We start from the raw sequence: 19,055 nt of genomic DNA, 5'->3' as shown, positions 1-19,055 counted from the left end.
AAGCCATTAAACAAGACCGCTAAGATCACATTAATCTTATACTAAAGTTTTGTGCTAAACTTTTCATCTTTCTCTGTTTCATCTTTCTCCTTGTTTTCCCAAAAGAAAAAGATCAAAAGTTATATATTTCAGATATATAATCCTAAAAACTGCTCAATTGCTAGGTGAATAATTTTAAGACACTGTCATCAGTTTAAGAGGTTACTCGTTCATTTATTTATTCATCTAACATTTATTTACCCACATACTGTGATAGGCAGTGAGGAATAAGCACAGAACAGAAACAGCACCTGCCTTCACAAAGCTTAGTCTAGCAGGATAGTAATTTAAGAAACTGAAACAGTATATTAAGTGCCTTTTACAAATATTCTTTGCAGCTACACCAGCTACCACTTGCATTTCAACATTTTATTTCAAAGCCATTATTTATTTGTTTGTATATTTGATATGGTATCTTGTTAGGTTGCCCAGACTGGTCTCAAACTCCTGGGCTCAAGCAGTCCTCCTGCCCCAGCTTCCCACGTAACTGCGATTACCAGCACATGCCACTGTGTCTGGCTCCAAAACCATTTTTTAAAATTACTTCAGTGTTAAGACAACTTTAAGAAACAATATCATGGTTGGTATCAGTCATTAATTGTGCTATTTTATGACTTCAATCTTTTGATGCAGTAGAGTTTCCTTGCCATTTCCAATAGAAAAATCCTTGCCCCTTTCAGGCTACTGCAGTTGAGATACAAGACTTGAGATATTTTTCTAAGAGAAAACAAAACAAACAAAGCAGCCAAGAGAAACAGTATCAGCCATGTAATAAAAGACCCAATGTACTTTATTCCATTGTCCCAGGCAAACAAAAAAAAAACTATGAATTATACAGTATACAAATGTGTTTTCTTTGGAAAACACTGAAAAATAGGAAGATTCATGTTGAAAGAAATTACTTTATTCCTACCACTCTTTTTCAGACACACTCAAAATTCATAAAATTCACAAAATCTGAAGCTTATAAATCAAAAGAAACTGGTCATACATCATGAACACAATATTAACTTTTTAAAAAGTATTTGAGGCAGCTGAACATCATCACAGGATCTGAAGGCTCATTTCCTTAGATTAATTCAGTGATCATTTTCAAAGCAACGCTTTTTATGAAAGCTAAAATAAAATTTCTAGGTAACCAAGGAGAATCTTTCAAATGGAAAAAAGTTGACGATATTAAACTCTAACAAATAAGGTATGTAGGCGCAGGCATGGTGGCTCACACCTATAAATCTCAGCACTTTGGGAGGCCAAGGCAGGAGTATCTCTTGGGCCCATGAGTTCAAGACCAGCCTGGGCAACATAGTAAGACCTCATCTCTATTTAAACTCTTTTTTATTTAAAAAAAAAAAAAAAAAAAAAACAGAGTCTTGCTCTGTGGCCCAGGCTGGAGTAGAGTGGTGAAATCTCGGCTCACTGCAACCTCCGCCTCCCAGATTTAAAATATTCTCCAGCCTCAGCCTCCCAAGTAGCTGGATTACAGGCATGTTGCACCACACCTGGCTGATTTTTGTATTGTTAGTAGAGATGGGGTTTCACCATGTTGGCAAGGCTAGTGTTGAACTCCTGACCTCATGTGATCTGCCTACCTCAGCCTCCCAAAGTGCTAGGATTACAGGCATGAGCCACCACACCCAGACTTAAATTTTTAAAAATAAAAAATAGGGTATGTAATAATCATATAAAGTTCTAAAACATCCAGTAGCAATGTTTTTAAATCCCAGTAATTCTGGGGTTTTTTTTGTTTTGTTTTGTTTTTTTTTTGGAGACAGTTTCTCTCTTGTTGCCCAGGCTGGAATGCAGTGGGCACGATCTTGGCTCACCACAACCTCCACCTCCCGGGTTCAAGTGATTCTCCTGCCTCAGCCTCCCGAGTAGCTGGGATTACAGGCATGTGCCACTATGCCCGGCTAATTTTGTATTTTTAGTAGACACGGGGTTTCTCCATGTTGGTCAGGCTGGTCTCGAACTCCTGACCTCAGGTGATCCGCCTGTCCCAGCCTCCAAAGTGCTGGGATTACAGGCGTGAGCCACCATGCCTGGCCTCAAATACTATTTTAAGATTATTCATTCATAATACATTGTAGTCTGAAATAAGAATAACCTCTCTAAACAGTCCATATGACCTTCATCCTCTCTTTTTCCAATATAATGGCAAAAGACAGAGTTGTGATATTTTTACTGTAATCACAGAAACATCAATTCAACATATATAGGATTAGCATATCAAACATTTCAGCAAATATCAAAATACAGATGTTTCTTCATCCTGATGAACAAATTCATTATTAAACTTGCCAACTAGTTTCCAAATTTATAAAAAACCATAATAAAATGTGAGGCAAAACTGCTGAAACCAGTTAAAATGAGTCTCGATCGGCTAAAATGATTAACAACGCCATCTTAAAGATGATCCCATATCTGACCACATGATACCTCTGTGATTTCGGGGCACAAATCCCTCTATCCATCAAACTAAATAGAAGGGTCAGAGAGGTTAATAGAGACAGAGTGTCTGTAATAGACTTCTGCATTTCATTCTCCACTCAATATGCTCCAATCATCATTGAACTATTTGTTATGTTCTTATGAATCAATGCTCCCTTCACAGTCAACATAGAGGCTAGAAGCCACTGTGTGAAGTAATAAAGCTTCCCTTTGCAAATCCTCATCAAGCTGATCTGATGATTAAGTCTATGTGAGGCTTCATAAACAACTGAAGTGCAATCACAACTTTAATTAGAAGCTCAAATGGCACGGCTAAACACCTCAATAAAACGTGAGCAAGGACAACAGCCACCTGCAAGGAGCAATGCCAACTTCCAGCCTCCATTTACTATAAAGAGATTTTTCTCTATTCAGCTGCAATCACTTGGGCTATATGAGCTCTGGCCTAGCAACAGCAGTCAAACATTTAAAATCATGAAAATAAATTTTAAATCTATACTTAAGTTATATGATGCACTCACTGGTGGCAGTCAAAAATGTCACAGACTGAATAAAAATGAAGCTCACTCATTTGCTAGGCTGGTGCCCCATTCTACCCTAATTCTCCATTAAGATTCACCATTAAAAACAAACAAAACTCATATGGCAAACTGCTGATAAACCAGTTTACTCTATTTGTGGCTGATTAAGGGTGATCCTGGACTACATGGCTTTTTTAGTTCTTCCCTGACTAATAGAAAATTACTAGAAGAGCAAGGACTGGCCAGGCGTGGTGGCTCAACCCTGTAATCCCAGCACTTTGGGAGGCAGAGGCGGGCGGATCACCAGGTCAGGAGATGGAGACCATCCTGGCTAACACGGTGAAACCCCGTCTCTACTAAAAAATACAAAAACCTAGTCGCACGAGGTGGCGGCGCCTGTAGTTCCAGCTACTTGGGAGGCTGAGGCAGGAGAATGGCGTAAACCCAGGAGGCAGAGCTTGCAGGGAGCTGAGATCTGGCCACTGCACTCCAGCCTGGGCGACACAGTGAGACTCCATCTCAAAAAAAAAAAAAAAAAAAAACGAGTAAGGACTACACAGAGCTAGCCGCATAAATTACAGTTGGCTCAGCCTGTTATCCCAGCACTTCGGGAGGCTTTGGTAGGAGGACTGCTTTAGGTCAGGAGTTTGAGACCAACCTGGGCAACATAGCAAGGCCCTGTGTCTTGTAAAAAAAAAAAAAAAAAAAAATTTAATTAGCCAGGCATGATGGCACATGCCTATAGCCCCAAGCACTCGGGAAGCTCAGGCAGGAGGATTGCTTGAGCCCAGGAATTAAATGAGATGGCATTAGTGATGGTTGCATATACCAAGAAAAATACATCCCAGTTTCCTTCTTTACTCCCTCTTTTAAACATATATCCTGTCTTCCTAGTTCATCTCCTCTGGTCTCTCCTTCTATGAGATATGGATAATTTATTCCCTATCCTTGCTGCCTTCTAACAGTAATACAAGAGAAGGTATAATCAGTGGTAAGAACATTTAACTGGGAAATAACCCAGAAGTCCACTGACAGGAAAACTGATAAAGTGTGGTCTGTGCTATACCACAGAATATCATAAAGTGGTGAAAAGTAATAACTAACGCTACGTGCAATAACACAGATACACGCTGAAAATGTAATGCTGAGGATTTTTAAATTTCCTAAGACTACATTCGGCAATGACACCATGTCCAGGGCTCAAAAACCAAGAAATATATAGCTGTGTTCAAGCACACGTACATGTGTGACAAGCACAGAAAACATCTCAGATACCCTGAATCGAAGTCAAGGGTCTCACAGAGATTTATGCAGGTTTGGACGCACACCTGACTTGGAATGCATGCTGCCCTGCACATGGACACATCCAACACAACCAACCTAGTGTCGCTCTAATGCTGTTAACTTTCAAAATGAAGCCAGCCAGCCAGCGTGTCACCCTCCATTTACCTATCTGAAATTCAAGTCACGACGATAGCTGTAAGTGGACATTTTTTGCTTTTTGTTCTAAAAGCTCTAGCCATACCCTGGTGGCCACCGCTGCTGAGGCCACAGCACCACATGGGGCAGCTGTGAGAGGCCAGCAGTTTCGTTTTCGTGTGTCGAGGCCTTGGCTCAGGATCCCATCTGTGCTGACTTCAGACTGAAGGGAATGCATTTCCTCCAGCCTGAAAACTGAAACATATGCTGCAATAATGAGAGGTTCCTTGAGTCAGTTCAGCTGCACCCAGGATGGTGAGACTGTGCTGTGAGGACACTAGAAGACTTCACACGCGGCACCCACTTGCTAGACAAAGACAGACACGAAGACACGGCCACAAGGCCTCTACATCCAAAAAGACAGAAGTCGGTCCCATCATCTCTACGTATATGTCTATATCTGCTTGCAGACTCTTGCTCCTGCTAAAAAGTAGAGTGAGGAGTTTGCGAGTTGAAGAGACAGAACTAAGTCAACAAAACTGCAGCATTTAGAAAGCCCTGCAAGCATGTGATCTCTGCGTCCTCTTTGCTCGGTGTCGACTCGGACTCTCCAGTACTGGCCACATTTGGCTATTTAATGTAAATTCAACAGAACTGAAAACCATCGTCCTCGGTCACACTAGCCACATTTCAAGTGATCGATAACCACATATGACTACTGGCCGATTACCGTTTCGGACAGAGCAAGCATCAAACCTTTCTATCATCACAGAAAGTACTTTGGGCAGTGCTGACTTACACACGAATCCACTTTTTTACTTTTATTATTTTGATTGACATATAATAATTGTAAACATTTATGAGGTACAGCATGACTTTTTTTTTCCAGACAGGGTCTTACTCTGTCACTCAGGCTGAAGTGCAATACTGCAATCGTGGCTCACTACGACCTCAACCTCCCAGACTCAAGTCTTCCTCCCACCTCCGCCTCCCAAGTAGCTGGGACTACAGCCTCCCAAGTAGCTGCACCACCACACCTGGCTAATTTTTATATTTTTTGCAGAGACTGGGCAACATTTCAACATGTTGCCCAGGCTGGTCTCAAACTCCTGACTCCAGTGATCTGCTCACTTCAGCCTCCCAAAGTTCTGGGATTACAGGCATGAGCCACCATGCCTGGCCATACAGTATGATGTTTTTATACATATACACAATGTGTAATGATCAAATCAGAGTAAATTAGCATATCCACCACCTCGAACATTTATCATTTATTTGTGTTGGTAACACTCAAAATCTGCCTTTCTAGCTACTGGAAAATATACAATAAGCTGTGGTTAACAGACACTAATCCACTTTTAAAACAAAACCAAAACCTCCACCAGCATGCTGAACATCAAAATCCCAGAGTTAGCCAGAAAATGTCAAGGATTAGTCACCCAGCACAATTAATCTGAGATGGTTCACAGGCTTGGATGGTTGAGGCTTCTCGTCTTTATTTCATTGTTTACTGTCGCACAGTGATTAAAAGAATGGACTCTGAGGCCGGGCGCGGTGGCTCAGGCCTGTAATCCCAGCACTTTGGGAGGCCGAGGCAGGCGGATCATGAGGTCAGGAGATCGAGACAATCCTGGCTAACATGATGAAATCCCATCTCTACTAAAAATACAACCGGGCGTGGTGGCGGGCGCCTGTAGTCCCAGCTACTCAGGAGGCTGAGGCAGGAGAATGGCGTGAACCTGGGAGGCGGAGCTTGCAGGGAGCCGAGATCGTGCCACCGCACTCCAGCCTGGGCAACAGAGCAAGACTCCATCTCAAAAAAAAAAAAGAAAAAAGAATGGACTCTGAAATTAGACGGTTTGAGCCCGAATCTCTGCAATAGTCTATTAATTATTCAAATTCTCTCATTCTCTTATGTTAAAATGGGTTTGTTTTTTTTTTTAATAGAGACAGGGTTTTGCCATATTTCCCAGGAGCTCAAACTCCCAGGCTCAAGCAATCCATCTGCCTCAGTTTCCCAAAGCACTAGGACTACAGGTGTGAGCCACCGTGCCCAGCCAAAATGGGGATACTAATAGTATCTACCTCATAGATTTGTTTAAAAATTAAATGATACAATGTTTGTAAATCTATTAGTACCATGCTTGGCATAGAGTAAGAGCTCTATAATTGTTAGCTACTAACTATTATCCTTGCCAAAAGGAAGGAGAAGGAACACATGAGGCTGAATTTCTGAATTTTGTCCATTAAAAAATTTTGGGGCTCTGGTAACAATGTACTATGAGAGAAAATCAACACACATAATCTTTTTCATCTTCAGTCTCGTAGTTTAATAATTTCCTTTCTCACCTTTAAAAAGCCTGTCCTTGCCTTTTCACTCGTCTCGTCTCCCTCCAGTGCACCATGTCCATAGTGCTGCGTGGTAGACGCTATTCAAAGCACGTGACGTGTACCAGCTTAATAAATTCTCACAACAATCCTACGACATAGATACTCAATGTGCCTATTTATTTTCAAGTGAAAAAACGGAGACACTTAGAGGGTAGGTAACTCGTGCACGATCACATAGCTAGTAAGTGGCAGTGCCACTGGATCCAAATGCAGGCAGTCTGGATGGAGAACCTCTGCTCCATCACAGCCATCGTGCAAAATTGCTTCGATACGCAGCAGTCCTCCCTTCAAAACAAACAAGCAAAACCTTTCCCAAGCTATCGACCTGGTAATGTTATTATAGTTTATTCAATTAGATTGGCATGACAGGCAAGGAGAAGTCTCTTGGGACTTGGATGTGACAGCAGCTTTCACTGTCCTGTCTTCTGACTAAATCCCCTGGGGGAAGTGGATGGAATAAAATTCTGCTATTCGGAAGGATTGGCATTGCCCCCTGGGAGGTCTGGAAATTGGTGAGGATAGTTTGGTTTTCACAATAATTGTGGGGCACCGTCAGGATTCACTCTGAAGGAGACAAAGGTGCTTATGTCCCACAATATCTGTCACAATCACATACAACTTCCAAATGTCCAGTTCAGACATTTAGGTCTAGAATCTAACTGCTGATTACATATAAGAAGTAATTCTTGTATTGTTTTGGTGTATTTCATATATGCTGAATTTTTCTAAGATTGCAACCATCAGGTAAAATGAAAGAAACTGGTACTTTTGTCTTCAAAACCTTACCAGGAGTTGTTCACCATTTGAGACTGTAAGGTCATGCTATTGGAATCCCAAAGACAACAAAGCTGTATCAGTCTCCAATTAGAGCCGCACATTCACAGCACTGCTGTGCCCCCTAGTGCCTAAACATTTATATATGATGATGTCCTAGGCAGCTGAGGTTGCTATAACCGAATACCACAAATTGGGTGGCTTATATGCAACAAAAATCTATTTTTCGGCCAGACATGGTGGCTCGTGCCTGTAATCCCAGCACTTTGGGAGACTGAGGCAGGCGGATCACCTGAGGTCAGGAGTTCAAGACCAGCCTGGCCAACATGGTGAAACCTCGTCGCTACTAAAAATACAAAAATTAGCCAGGTGTGGTGGTGAGTGCCTGTAATCCCAACTAGGCAGGAGAATCACTTGAACCTGGGAGGCAGAGGTTGCAGTGAGCCAAGATCACGCCACTGCACTCCAGCCTGGGCGACTGAGTAAGACTTGGTCTCAAATATATATACACACACACACATATAAAAATTTGAGTATATATATATATTCACTATATAATATATATTATATATTCACTATATAATATATATTCACTATATATTACATATCCACTATATAATATATTATATATTATATATCCACTGTATAATATATATTATATATCCACTATATAATATATATTCACTATATATGTATATTTGAGAATATATATATATATATTCACTGTTGTGGAGGCTGGGAAATCCAAAAATCGAGGTGTCTGCATATTCAGTGTCTGGCGAGGGCAGGTTTCCTCATTTACAGATGGTGTTGCTGTGTCCTCACATGGCAGAAGGGGAAGTCAGCTCCCTTGGGCCTCTTTTATAAGGGCACTAATCCCATTCATGAGGACTCTGCCTTCCTGAGCTAATTACCTCCCTGAAGCACCACCTCTTAATATTATCACCTTAGGGGTTAAGAACACACAGCATATAAATTTTGGAAGGACACAAACACTCTGACCATAACAGGTAACAGACACCATTTCATGATAAATAACTTTCCATTTATTTATTCTTTATATTTCCATTAGGGCATTATATTGCTATTTTGAAATTGTGTATATAAGTAGTTATATATTATCTAAGATTCTCTCTTCAGGATAGCATTTGTGTGTGTGTGTGTGTGTGTGTGCATGTGTGTGTTTTAAAATACATGTTTATAAAAAGGGGTTTTGTGCTTAATAGGGGTGATGTACTGTGCTCGGCATCTCTGGGAAAAAACTGGTCGTCTGCAGAATAAGCTGTTGCTGTTTCCTATCAATACTTTACTATACAGGAAAATCAGAGCTACATGTCCTTAACACCAGCTTTCTGACTGCCCAGAAGTACTGATAAAGAGAGAGAAAAATGAAATGTGTGAGTTCTCCATAAAGTTCTGGCCTCTCCCCATCCTAATCCCTATCTCAGAAGCAAGTCTTTTTCTTTTAATTTTTTTTTTTTTTTTGAGATGGAGTCTCGCTCTCTCACCCAGGCTGGAGCATAGTGGTGCTATCTCAGCTCACTGCAAACTCTGCCTCCCAGGTTCATGCGATTCTCCTGTGTCGGCCTCCTGAATAGCTGGGATTACAAGTGCCTACCACCATGCCTGGCTAATTTTTGTATTTTTAGTAGAGACGGGGTTTCACCATGTTGGCCAGGTTGGTCTTGAACTCTGGACCTCAAATGATCCGCCCGCTTTGGTCTCCCAAAGTGTTGGGATTACAGGCGTGAGCCACCGCGCCCAGCCAAGTCTTTAAAGTATAAAACCTTAAGGTACAGAAGCCACTATCCTTATCTCTTCCCCCTTATCACCTCTCCCTGACTGAGCCAACTTGCTTTGCATTAACTACCTTTCTCACACATCACCAAGAGCCTACAGAAAAGGTCTATGATCTTGGCTTGTTACTATCAAATCATCTCAAACCTTTCAGCATCTTTACCTACTCAGTAAGTAAGGAAACTCACAATTCCTTAAGTAGTTCCTGTAGCCCTCTCCCAGCTTGAATGGCTCTTCCTAGTGTTGCTGATGCTAATCAAAGACTAAACACAGGACTGCTGTCTCTCTCATTTCTCTGACCTATCTGGCCTATCTTTACTTTCTTCCCTCTTGGCTTCTAATGAAGACAAAACTGCATTGCCTAATTATCCTTTAGAAACAAAACCTTAACATTCTTTAATACTTGATCTCTTTTCAATGCCTTCTATTTGTTTCCTGTAATTCAGCTAAACATAGTTCAGCCATTGAAAAAAATTGATTCCAATAAAACATATTGAATGACAACTACTTAATGTGTTAAAAAGAATACTACCTGATTTTTTTAAAAATAAAAGGTTTCCTGAATTTGCAGCATTCTTAAATTGAATTAAGAAGTGTAAAGACACTTTGGGAGGCCAAGGCAGGTGGATCACCTGAGGTCAGGAGTTCAAGACCATCCTGGCCAACATGGTGAAACTCCATCTCTACTAAAAATACAAAAAATTTGCTGGGTGTAGTGGCCAGCGCCTGTAATCCCAGCTACTCAGGAGGCCGAGGCAGGAGAATCGCTTGAACCCAGGAGGCGGAGGTTGCAGTGAGCCGAGATCGCACCATTGCACTCCAGCCTGAGCAACAAGAGTGAGGCTCCTTCTCAAAAAAAAAAAAAAAAAAAAAAAAGTGGGAAGAAAGGGAGAAGAGATTAATATAGTAGCTATTTTAAAATTTTGGTATGTACCAGATCTTCCTAATTACCTGATAAGGAAGGTTACCCATAATTTATAGGTTGAAGAAATCAATGCAGAGAGGTTAAACAGTTTGCTCAAGGTCGTATACAGACACCTCCACCCTCACCCTCAACCAGTGCTAGGATTACAACGCACGTTTGTCTAATTCTATTACATCATGCTACCACTCTACAGTAATTACAATTAGTGCTAACTTCGTACCAAGAACTGTGCTAAGTATCTCATTGAGTCTTTATAATAACCCTATGACGCAGGTACCAAATTGAGCTTCATGTTACAAATGAGAAAACTGGGCACGGAAAGAAAGTTAGGTTGCCCAGAGTCACACAGTAAATAGTCCAACATATTCAAATCCAGGTACCTGACTCCAGAACCTATGCCTTTAATCATGAGGCTATACTCGCTGATAGAATTAAAATTCACTAGGCAAAAAAATGAGTAAAAGCTAATTTTTATCTGTAAAGATTACTGAGGAAATTACAACAGCTCTATTGCCAACAGAATGATTTAACAATAGCTATCTTCATGAGGATGCACGATATAGTTTGAACATACGTTCCCACCAAATCTCATGTTGAATTGTAATCCCTAGTGTTGGAGGTGGGGCCTGGAGGGAGGTGTCTGGGTCGTGGGGGAGGATCTCTCATGGCCCCGTGCTGTGCTCATGATAAGATATGCTCATTTCAGAGTGTGTGATGCTCCACCACCACACACTAGCTCCTGCTTCCTCCATGTGACATGCCAGCTCCGCTTTGCCTTCTACCATGATTGTAAGCTTCCTGAGGCCTCATCGGAAACCAGGCAGATGCCAGGTGCCACACATGCTTCTTATACAGGCTGCAGAACTGTAAGCCAAGGAAAACTCTTATCTGTATAAATTGCCCAGCCTCAGGTACTTCTTTATAGCAACACAACCACAGCCTAATACAATGCACTAGCAAACCAAAGTGGGATTTTTGTTTAGTCCACAAGTGATTAAAACTCTTAAAAAGCAAAACCGTTAACCTTACAAATTAAATATCTTCTTTTGATGTGCTAATGTAATATTCAACATGAAATGATTAGAAAGTAATTCCCCAAAATTCCTGTCTGTGGGTGGAAAGAGGGGTGGTATATAACAGCACCACACAGAAATGTATCCCTACATGTGCCTGGTTGAAAATTCATTTTCTCTTTGGAATCCAGGCTCCTCCTACCCCTAGAGCAGTCAGAGAAACAGCTACCAAATGCAAAACAGAATGCAGTCTTTAGAGAGAGACCACCAGCACATGGTTACTTACAAATAAAACCAGCAGTGAGAAATGGGACAGACATATTAGAGGAAATCAAGAGAGTCATTTTTCAATGTTAAAGATTTTTCTTGGAAAATATGAAAGGAAAAACTAAGAGCATTATCTGGTAAGTTAGCAAAGCCCTGAAGCCAGCATCAGACATCCCAAATCAGCGACGTGGCACACAGAGGAAGGTCCAAATAGAACCAAAGCCTTTCTCTTCGCCACAAGGTTAGGGTTTGAGTTTCCTAGAGGAAGAAACAAGAGAGTTAGAATGCATGGTGTCATGGAAATAGCTCTCGCTGTCATTATTTTTAAGGCTTTTATGTATATATTTTAACTGCATACTATATGTGTAAAATATATATTCATATACAAATAAACGTGCACACACACACACAAATATATGTAAAAATAAATGTACAACTGATTCAGGTAAATCATACCAGGAAGCTGAAGCCAGTTTTGTTTTTTTTGTTGGTTGTTTTTTTTTAGATGGAGTCTTGCTCTGTCACCCACGCTAGAGTGCAGTGGCGTGCTATTGGCTCACAGCAACCTCTGCCTCCTGGGTTCAAGTGATTCTCCTGCCTCAGCCTCTAAGTAGCTAGAATTACAGGCACACACCATCAGGCCCAGCTAAGTTTTGCATTTTTAGTAGAGACGAAGTTTCACCATGTTGGCCAGGCTGGTCTCGAATTCCTGACCTCAGGTGATCCACCCGCCTCGGCCTCACGAAGTCCTGGGATTACAGGTGTGAGCCACCACACCTGGCTGGAGCCAGGTTTTTGACGTCCGCATTGGGTCTGGTAAGCAGAACAGCGCCCATCACAAAATGCTGCCTTAATTTAAAGCGATTTCAGCTTAGGTCTGTTTCATATGACTGTAATGAAGATAAGAGCCAAAAGATGATAATAAAACTAACAAACCCCTGGGACTGTTAACACAGATACACTGTCAACAATTTTTCTACAAAAACTGCCATGTCAGCTTGAGTGACTTCTTCCCGGAACTGGGATAGCAGTTACCTTCTCCAGGCTTAGGACTTGCAGATGTAAAGGGAAAGGAAAGTGTTGTGACTGGGATAGCATTTACCTTCTCCAGGCTTAGGACTTGCAGATGTGAAGGGAAAGGAAAGTGTTGTGACTGGGATAGCATTTACCTTCTCCAGGCTTAGGACCTGCAGATGTAAAGGGAAAGGAAAGTGTTGTGGGCTCACCCCCCACTTCTAATATAACAGCAATAATAACAGATACAATGTATACAGTACTTACCATGTCCCAGACTGTTTTCAAAGGCTTCAACTACTCCATTATTTTTAATCCTCACAACAATCCCATTAGTAGTCCATGTACTAATAAGGAAATTGACCCAGAGTTGAGGTAAATAGCCCCAGGTGATAAAGAACTAGATCTAGAACCCTGGCCTCCAGCACTAAAAATTAAATAAATAAATAATTTTTTCTCACTTCTTTTTTTAAAGATAGGAATCTCATTATGTTCAGCCCAGGCTAGACTCGAACTATTGGGCTCAAGTGATCCTCCTGCCTCAGCCTCCCAAATAGCCAGGACTATAAGGCACACACCATCACGCCCGACTTTCACCAGTTTTTCATACTTTGGGTTCAGTTTAAGATTTCATTTAGAGAAAAAAGGTTTTATACCTTTTAAAATAAAAACACTGAGCACCACTAGTCTATATAGTTTATTTATCTACTATCACTCAAACTCTGATATCATTTTTATGGTGTCCGGTGCACTGTGTAATTCTGTTAGTTAACCTTCTGTATGTTATGTGGAGCTGCATGCGTGTACATATAAAGTCCCAAAGATAAGCACACGAGACTGGAAGTTCTTAGAGAACTTATATTTCTTTGTATTAGGTTGGTACAAAAGGAACTGTGGGTTTTGCCTTTAAAAGTAACTAATATCTCCTATGTTGCATATAGCGCAATGCGTTCTCATACAAATTTTTTGAGAAATAAACTTGATTTAACTGTTCAAATACATTTTTATCCTGGGGAAAATAATTTTAGTTTAGTTTAAACTATGCTACTGATAATAATAAACAATCCTTAGGAACATCATATAGAAAGCAGCTCTGCCCAGCCCACTCCCAATTTCTTATCCATGCGGTGTCACTAATCAATTTATAGGTTGGAACAAGAAAAAAGTTTTACGTTACAGAACTAATGAAGCATACTTTCCCTGCAGAGGGACCACCACTGTGACTTACAGGTTCTAATTAAGTTTTTTTCTTTGAAGCTTAGTATTCAAATCTGCATTCTTACTTGATTAGTATTCACCACCATTATTTTTATGCAGATCACATGAAAAATGAACCCTATGTGCCCGAATAACTTGCAAGAAATTACTATTCATCAGCATGAATCAACAAGCCCACAATTATAACAGTGTCCACTGGGAAAATTTAAAAAATTAAAATAAATTTTAAAAACCTTTCACTAAGGTCATATAAAATGAAAGTAAATGGGGAAGATGAAGAACTCATTTTTGCATTGAAAATCATACAAATGTTTTCTGCAGAAAATTACTATGACTATTATTGGGGCTCAGAAAATGATACCCCAAAGTATGGTGCTTTCATATGCTGGGCACTGTTGAATTTTAAAAAAACAGAAGAACTTAGAAGCTGCCTCAGAACCAAGGACTCTGTAACCTTCTCTTGTTTCTCTCCAACCCCCAAAGCCCAGAGAGGGGCTCTCTCTGGAATTTCCTTATCAGACTAAGGAAACTTTTTCCTTAAGAAATGCAATTCTCTTAAACCTCCTCCCTAGAAATCTCATTAAATTACCAGGAAAGATCAACCTGAGAAGGGAAGAAACTATAATAAGTCACTGCCAGGACCAGACAGACTTTTCATCTATTCTTCAGACGGCGGCTTTGAGACATTACCCGTGAGACTTTAACTGCATAATAGAACCTCCGTTCACCTGCAGTTCCTCCCTCAAATTCCCATAACTTGTGGGCCCCATTCAATTTCCAAAGAGAACCATTTACAAACTACTGTCTGCTCCTTGGATCCATTAAACTCTCCTAAAAGTCACCATCCCCCAAAATTGCCTACATTCTCCCTCTCCTTGTCCCCTAGAAACAGGGTGCCATTTCAGCTGTGGCTATCTGTCCTTTCTGTTACAGCCCGACAGGTTCTTCTTACCCGCTGCCCAGAAAAGCCAATACACGGAGAACAGTAGAGGTGTTGCGGCAGAGAAGGAGTTTAATTACTGCAAGGCAGCTGAGCGGAAGGAGGGGAGGTATCTCTCCAATCCACCTCCTCGACAGCTTGAAGCCAGGGTTTTTAAGGATAATCTGGCAAGCTGAGGGCTAGGGAATGTATGCTACTGATTGGTTGGAGATGAAATCACTGGAATGTTGGAACTGTCTTCACGTGCTGAGTCAGTTTCTAGGTGGCGGTCACAGGACGAGTTGAGTCACTTCCTTGGGATGAGTCGTGGTCCAGATGGCATCAGTTTAACCAGAATGCAAAGGTCTGAAAAATATCTCAAAAACCAATCTTAGGGTTTACAATGGTGATGTTATCTATAGGAACAACTAGGGAAGTTACAAATCTTGTGACCTCCAGCAGCAACAAAGCTGGGGAACAATGGCTAGTTCTCTCTTCTTCACTGTGCTTATAGCTTAGCAGAATTCAGGCCCTTATAATAATTCTAATCTTGTTGGCTTTCATTAGTTTTACAAAGGCAGTTTCAGTTTCCAAGCAAGGAGGGGACCAGTTTCAGGACGGGACTATTATTCTTGCTTTAAAGTTAAACTGTGAACTAAACTCCTTTTTAGTTAGCTTGACCTACACCCAGGAATGAGCAGTTAGCTTGTGGGGTCAGAACCAAGATAAGGTCAGTTGTGCGGGATTTCTCTCACCGTCATAACCTTTGCAAGGTGGCTTCAGTTCTCTGAGTCTCACATATTGTATGGCTCGGGTGCTTATGCACATTAATACATTTATATGCCTTTTCCCCTGTTCATCAGTCTAATGTCAGGTCATTTCAGCACATTCAAATCTTTAGAGGCACAGGGGCAGGAAAAATTATCTTCACCCCTATACTCTCCAAGACCAAAAACCAATAGATGGTCTGCCACATGCTACAAGAGGGATAAACCGACAAATATTACATGGTTCCACTGATATGAAATATAGAGAAAAGAGATTAAAGGTTCCCGTGTCCTCTCTGCAACAGGGGGAGTGGCTCGCTTCAGTGCCCGGCTGCTCAAAACTCTAGGGGGAGCACACAGATGGGCAGGTTGTGGGGCTCGGACCCCATGGCAGTGTCTAGAGGTGAATGTTTACAGCTCCTGAAGCCCCAGTGGGTGTGAGTTACTGGGTGCTCTTTTAATTTAGCAGTCTGTAGGCAGCTTGTGTCAGCTCAATTAGACCCCCTTCCTTATCAAAGGACAAGGGATGTCTGTATCCTGGGGTTTCTTGCCTTGGTGTACTGCAAGAATCAGATCACACGTGGGCTTGGAGAATACGTGCAAGGTTTTATTGAGTAAAGTAGCTCTCGGCAGATGGGGGAGCCAGAAAGGAGAGGGTTTTCTCCTGGAGTCGGGCACTCAGTGACCCGGACTCTTCTCCGACTGTCCCAGCCAAACTCTGCGTCATTCTGCTGGTCGATGGCCTCCCAGCATGCTGGCGTCTGCTGGTGTGCTCTTCTGCCTGTGTGCTCCCCTCTGTCAGGCCTCTGAGCCCAAGCTAAGCCATCATATCCCCTGTGACCTGCACATATACATCCGGATGGCCTGAAGCAACTGAAGAACCACCAAAGTGAAAATAGCCAGTTCCTGCCTTAACGGATGACATTCCACCATTGTGACTCGTTCCTGCCCCACCCTAACTGATCAATTGACCTATGACAATACACCCTCCCCGCCCTCGTGATTATGGACTTTGTGATATTCCCCTGCCCTTGATAATGTACTTTGTAATACCCTCCCCACACCTGAGAATGTACTTTGTAAGATCCACCCCCTGCCCATGAAAATTGCTCCTAACTCCATCACCTATCCTAAACCTATAAGAACTGATGATAATCGCACCACCCTTTGCTGACTCCTTTTCAGACTCAGCCCGCCTGCACCCAGGTGATTAAAAAGCTTTATTGCTCACACAAAGCCTGTTTGGTGGTCTCTTCACACGGACACGTGTGACACCCTCCACGTCCTCTTGATGTCCAGTCACTTGCCTTCTTCCACCAATGTGTTCCTCTCACCCTCCAGCTGCTTTTGTCTGTGCCTTGCTAGGGTCTCAGGTTTTTATAGACCCAGGATGGGGACGTGGCAGACCAGGGAGGTCTTGGAAAATGCAACATTTGGGCGCAAAGGCAGAAGTGCCTGTCCTCACCTAAGTCTGTGGGGGTAGCACCCTAGCCAGGGAACATGCCCTCCTCTACCCAGCACTTCCCTTACCCACTTCCTTATCATTTAAAGGGACCACACTCTTCCCTTCCCAGCACTCCCATATCACTGTCAGTGGTAGCAGTGGATTCCCATAGGAGCACTAACCCTATTGTGAATTACACATGGCAGGGATCTAAGTTGCATGCTCCTTATGAGAATCTAATGCCTGATGATCCAAGGTGGAATAGTTTCATCCAGAAACCATCCACCCCCTCACACTACTTCCCTTGAAGAACTATCTTCCGCAAAACCAGTCCCAGGTGCCAAAAAGGTTGGAGACCACTATTTTAAGCTAAAAAATTTGTCATGACTTGAGCGGTGGCTCATGCCTGTAATCCCAGAATTTTAGGAGGCTGAGGCAGGAGGATCACGAGGTCAGGATATCAAGACTTCTCCATCCTGGCTAACACGGTGAAACCCCATCTCTACTAAAAATACAAAAATTAGCTGGGTGTGGTCGCACATGCCTGTAGTCCCAGCTACTTGGGAGGGTGAGGCAGGAGAATCATCTGAACCCAGAAGGTGGAGGTTGCAGTGAGCTGAGATGGTGCCACTGCACCCCAGCCTGGGTGACAGAGCAAGACTCTGTCTCAAAAAAAATTAAAATTAAAAAGTAAAAAGTCTGTCATGACTTGATACAGCATCAATAAGAAGCTAATACATAAACAACCTGATAAGAAGTTTAGAAGATGAAGTTGAACTGAAAGTACAGCAAAAAGAAACTGACTCCATCATGCAAGAGACTGCTCCTACAGCTTGGGGTTGGAAGTAAATAAAATCATTAAAGGCATAGTGACTTCACAGCCATGCAATAAACATGTATGAAGCACCTACTTCCTAAAGCCCACTGCAGTCAATGATAATTCAGTCAACCTGAAATCATCATCATCCAAGGTTCACGTGTAAATAATTTAACAGGCTGGAGAGAATATGTGAAGAACACTAGTTTTATTTCCAAGAATTCCTGACCTTATCTAGAGAAAGTTTTATGAATGGACAGAGAAGATAGTCTCATACTTGGCATGATTTCCTATGCAGGTGAAAGATTTGGCTGCCCAAAAATATCTGATCTTTGGCTTCTTCTAATATAGCAAATGCCCACTAACAAAAAGCTTTCAGGATAAATATTCAAAAAAGTATTAAAATGAAAATGTTAACAAGAAAGGTAGTGCCCACTAAAATTACAGCACAGGTTAGGGAAGAGAAATTGCCGTGAAGCACGGCAAAACATCATTAGCTGGAAAGATGACCAACCCGTTTGGAGGGATTGATGCAGTAATTGAGGAACTTTACCATTTTCTTTGTCTGGGTTCTGAAGTGTGACTATTTTTATAAGACATCTTTCCAGGCAGTCCAGTTACTATATGTCAACACATAGCCTCGTAAAAGTATAATATCCTACAAAGAAATAAACTCCAAACTCCTCAAACAGCCATTCTTCTCCAGTGTTTACACTGCATATTTATATCTGATAGGTAAGGGTCAACACTGTTTGCATCATTAACTGGCAAGGAAGACTCTAAATTGCTAATTACATTTAGCATGTCTCATAGTGATGAAACAATAGATGTTTAAGGAAGAAGCTTCTTTAATATTTACTAACATTATATTATGTTTCACTGTGTTACACAAAACTACCAATGAGGCTAAAGCAGGTGTACCATTTTTATTTACCTTACAACAAAGAATAAATGGCTTGACAAGTTCCATTAAAAAAAAATAATAAAGTGCCATTACTAATTCTGTAAACTAGTAAAAGTTACCAAAATAATTTTAATAGAAAGATCTCAAGACCCCCCGCTGTATTTTTTAAAATACTAAAGGCAGTAAAATGCAACAAAATAATAAAATAGAAGAGGTGACCTTCAAATCCATGAAAGAAATAAGGGAAAAAACAAGATGACCTTAAAATGAAAGTTCTAATGTAATTTCATTATTTTATTGTAAGTCAGAGAGCCCCAGGGTCTATATTAAAGGCAATATTATAAGATTTAAAATACTTAAAAAAGAAAAAGACTAAAA

The 19,055-nt window shown here is 41.4% G+C and overlaps 1 protein-coding gene across 9 annotated transcripts in view; it reads right to left on the bottom strand.

Moving 5' to 3' along the window:
• LOC105474705 (SET and MYND domain containing 3) overlaps positions 1-19,055 on the bottom strand; it is an 813,173-nt gene that overhangs the window by 712,314 nt on the left and 81,804 nt on the right. The window contains exon 1 of one of the 9 annotated variants that reach the window (XM_071069343.1): positions 14,779-15,697. The exons of the other annotated variants lie outside the window; for them this stretch is intronic. The gene's annotated coding sequence lies outside the window, so the exon portion shown is untranslated. Of the gene's footprint in view, positions 1-14,778; positions 15,698-19,055 lie in introns of those variants that run through there. 9 annotated transcript variants of the gene reach the window in all.

This window comes from Macaca nemestrina, chromosome 1, assembly GCF_043159975.1.
Source record: "Macaca nemestrina isolate mMacNem1 chromosome 1, mMacNem.hap1, whole genome shotgun sequence".
In the NCBI taxonomy this organism is placed as follows: domain Eukaryota; kingdom Metazoa; phylum Chordata; class Mammalia; order Primates; family Cercopithecidae; genus Macaca; species Macaca nemestrina.
This window is presented reverse-complemented; position numbering and strand designations above follow the sequence as displayed.